Source organism: Acomys minous, assembly GCF_964271855.1.
Source record: "Acomys minous genome assembly, chromosome: 15".
Classification (NCBI taxonomy): Eukaryota; Metazoa; Chordata; class Mammalia; order Rodentia; family Muridae; genus Acomys; species Acomys minous.
Genome location: NC_140497.1, coordinates 85523353 through 85528152, shown reverse-complemented (window position 1 = coordinate 85528152; position 4800 = coordinate 85523353).

Sequence of the window (4800 nt, the reverse complement as noted above, 5' to 3'; positions counted from 1 at the left end):
GAAGGAGATATAGAGTTTACAGTCCTTCCCCCCCCCCTTTAATTTATACCATTCCCCTGGGAAGCAATATTATTTGTGATTTACTATTTTGACTGAGAATGGGGTTGGGGCAGTTTCACTTGGCCTTTCTTGGGTCTCTTTGATACTCTGACCGCACAGGCCCAGCAAATGAAGGTTGGGATCAGTCAGCTGATACACACACACACACACACACACACACACACACACACACACACACTGCAGGGTCTTCTTCTTGGGACTTGGGTTGGTTAGTCTTTGGGTACCAGGATCAGACACCAACTCAGACTCAAAAGCATTTACAACATGGCTGCTGCTGTCCTCCTGATATCTATCATCCATCTCTCATTTCCTTTGTTTCTATGGATTGAGCAGCATCCTCGTTGGCTGCCCATCTATTTTGCCACAGGGACTTTGTTCCTATGGACAGTTTTTGTGGTTCTTTGAACAGGAGACCCTTCTTCTTGTCTGAATGACATTGCTTTTCCTTCTGCTCATTGTGTCTATCTGGGCATGTTGTTGTCTTCACTGCTGTTGAGAAGGGCATCTCTACCATTGGCTCAACCTACAGGGAATGGTCACTTCTTAGGGACCCTGTTAACGCCCTCATCAGCATGTCCTTTGATGCTAGGAAAAGATGTTTCACCCCCGACCTCCTGTGGACCAGTTGTTTTCTAGCCAGACATATACCAACTCTGGCATGTCAATTTCTCTTAAGTTTTTAAGCTCCTACTCACACCACCATGGAAGTTCTGGTCTGTCTACACACGTCTAACTTAGTGAGCTCCTTTGAGTTTTCTTAGAGTCATCTTAGTCCCAGGATCCCCGCCAAAGTGTTAAATCCTGCATACTGCATAAACAGCTAAGGAGTCAGCCGCAAGATCCACCATCTCAGAAGGAGATGGCCCTATCATGATCAGCATCAGTACTTTGGATAATAGCAGTCTTGAGCTGCCCTGAGCCAGAAAGGCCCAGCCAAACTGCTAAGTGCACAGACAACTTAGTTAACAATAGATGATGCAGAACAAAAAATGTTTCTCTTTATCGGCTGACCTGGAACCGGATGCCATGTTCTCACAAGATGTCTGTTAGCACAGCACTTCTTTCTAGAGTCTTGGTTTTGTTTGTTTGTTTTGTTTTTAGTGTCATTGCCATGTGCGATGGCTTGATAGGTTTAATCCCAGCCCTTAGAAGGCAGAGGCAGGTAAATCTCTGTGAATTCCAGGCACTATAAAGTAAAACGTCGTAGAGCAGACAGTTAATCAAATAACATAATTCATGACAGATACTTAAAAAATAAACTGTCAATCTGTATTTGTTGTATCAGTTACAAACAGATTATAAGGAAGTCTAGAATTTTACAAAGTTCAACAAATGGTTCATTAACAATCAGAGTGAACGCAGGGCTAGCTTGATGGTAGAGCCACACAGGCTAGCTGATCCAAATACCACGTCTAACATCTTTGTTCTGTTAAAAATGTCACCTTTTTTCTTAGAAACTGTTGCCTTCCCTCTTAGCTGGATATTCTTATGTAGATTTAGTTACTCAGGAGGATCACTTGAATTTGGGATCAGCAATAACAATACAGCAAGAACCCAGGTCATTAAAAACAAAACAAAAAAAAAGAGTAAGCCAGGCTTGGTGGCTCATGCCTTTAATCCCAGCTGAGGAGACAGAGGCATGCGGATCTCAGAGTTCTAGGCCAGCTTGGTCTACAGAGTGAGTTTCAGGACATTCAGGGGGTAGGCAGAGAAACCCTGTGTCAAACAAACAAATAATAACAAAATAGGTAAATTAATAAATAAACCAACAAATAAATACACAAATAAAATTATACTTCAGTTCTTATTATGTAAGCATATTTCATTGTGCCTCATTTAAATCCATTTCTATCAAACACAAAATCATGAGTTAAATAGTTTTATGTGTAAATAAAGGACTTGAGGATTTCTTAAGAGTCGCTCTTTTTCTCTCAAAAAAAGAATTTTTTCCCACAATACAGACTTTGTGTTCCAAGCAGATGTGTATCGTGAGCCTATTCAAAGCACATAGTCATTAGCCTGTATTGTCTGCAGAGCTGCTTATCAGAAGCCTGTGGCCAGGATCAATGCAGTTAGCGTCGCATCTGTTAGTTCTGGCTTTCTAGACATTTCTATTTTCTTTGCTTAGTTTGCAGGAGAGGGATCGCTTGAAACTCAGTCAGCACCCTAGTCCTAGGAAGTTTTGAGAAAACGCGAGATTTTCACTAGTTAAGGAAAAGCAGATACTTTTTGCCACGTGTGGGTTCACGGGCGAGCTAAGCAGAGAAACAGAATGCAGAGATGAGTGGCTTGCTCTGAGCCTGGACCAGGATGCAGAGATGGGTGGCTTGCTCTGAGCCCGGACCAGGATGCAGAGATGGGTGGCTTGCTCTGAGCCCGGACCAGGATGCAGAGATGGGTGGCTTGCTCTGAGCCTGGACCAGGATGCAGAGATGGGTGGCTTGCTCTGAGCCTGGACCAGTCCTCCTCAGTGAATCCATCTCTTTCTTCCAAGTGAATCTCTAGACTGCCAGGCACTTTCTTCCAAGTGAATCTCTAGACTGCCAGGCACGCAGATCTTCAAATATAAGAGCCAAGCACAGCGCAACACCAAATGTCCAGAATGTTCAGCCTCACAGCTGGTTCCCATTAACCGAACCTGCGATCCTTCCCAAATAGTTTGAATAATTGAGTAGATCTAATTGACAATTAAAGCCTGCGATGTCTTTAACATTGGGTAACTTTATGGAGTTCCCACTTGTCAGCTTCACAACCAAAATAATGGCTACATTATAAATCTATATTATTTATAGCCCAGAGCATCAGGATTGGATGGGTCCTCGGCTACAGTGAACAGAAACAGAGCTAAGCATAGAGTTAGACTCTTTCCCTGTCATCTTTCCCCTGAGAGAGGAGACATGTCTGGATATTTCACAGAAATATGCTCTAAGTGGTAATTTATATAAGAGATTATAGTTGAAAGTAGATTTGCCCTGAGATCAGAATCACGAATAACTGCAGGGATCATTATTTTATCCCTCTTCCCATAATTTTTGGCCTGTTAAATTTAAAAGAATGGGTTTGCAGTCTGTTCTTTAATCAATGGGATCATTACCTATTGCACCAGATTCTATTCTGAAGACAGAAGTTGCAATTTCCTTAGAAGATTCTATCTGCTTCCTGTTGTTCCTTGAAGCATGGCAGCCATATCAGCTCTGCAATCATCTCTGATAATTAGAGAAACAACAAATGCCCCAGAGGGAGCATTTTCTAGTGATTATATCATAGATACATAATAATATCTTTATAAGCTAAGGAGAAAACCATTCTCAGAAGCATGTTGTTCAGGTCAGTGATTTTAAAAGAATTCCATAGGGTGACTAGGCCCCTCTGTCAGGACAAAAGCTGTGGTGTAAATTCCATTATGATTCTTTTTTCTCAGTCACTTGGAACCTTTTCAAAAAGTCTCTTTCCAGGTGTCCCTGGTGGCTGCTTCTCCAATGTGATTTTTTTTCTTAAGTGAAAGGAAAATTTGTTTCGCCATCCAAGAAGGAAATAGTGTTTCAACCACTTTTTAAAGAAAAAACCTTTAACTATAAGTACTTCAAAACAGAAATGTTCAAATACTGCAACTTTTATATAAAATCTGTGGCACTCAGTGGCTGCTGGGTTTTGTCAGATCCATTACAAACAAACCATATCCAGAACCCCAAGCAAACGTATCTAGAACTTTACAAAGTTTAACAAATGGTTGGCTTATTAAAAATAAGAGTAAAGGCAGAGCTAGCTTCAGGCAGCTACCAGTTGACTGCGCTTGGCTATAAACACTCCACTGAAGTTTAGGACACTGTGGTTTGTCTACACAACCAGTCAGAGTCACAATTAAGCACCAAGCTTCTGTTGTGATGTCGTGAAGGCTTGGGCACAGCTGCAAGCTGACTTCTTAGGCTTGGCTTCTGTCCTTCATGATGACTCTACTGAGGAGGATCTTCATGAAGGTGACCTCAATGGTCACCAAGGATCTATAGAAGCCTGGCTCGCCCTCATCTCCTGAACATCCTCACTTGGTCCAGAGCACCTGAGAATGGAGAATACCACAGCTTCTACACATGAACGACTTCCTAGGTTGTTCACATGAGTACAGATGCGGGACAAAAAAACAAAAAACCCAAATACCTCAAAACCAAAAACAAACAAACAAAAAACCAACAACAACCAAACTTGCTAAGGTAGGCACAAGATGTATTTAACTATGCTGTTTCAAGTGAGTAGTTACCTGAAATATCTGGAAAACTAGAAAAGGTCACACATTGTAGGGGGAAAATTGGTGCCACATAATTACAGGAAAAGTAAGCCAAAAAGCAGATTTAAAAGTTGTCAAAGTTCAATGAAGTTCTGATCACCTGAGTTTGTTTAAGAGAGTTTTAAAGCTAAAAGTGTGCTGGTAACTGGTATGAAACTTCATAAGCAGCGAAGATGATTGGATGTGTTATGAAGTTGTGTTGTGTTTTAACTAGGTTGGTTTACCTGCAAAATAAATAGATAGAGAGATGATGGATAAGTAGATAGATAAATAGGTAGAGCCAGGTGTGGTGGTGCACGCCTTTAATCCGAGCATTTGTGAGGCAGAGGCAGGTGGATCTTTGTGAGTTCGAGGCCAGCCTGGTCTACAAGTGAGTCCAGGACAGCCAAGGCTACACAGAGAAAACCCTGTCTCAAAAAACCAAAATAAATGAATAAACAAACAAGTAAGCAAACAAA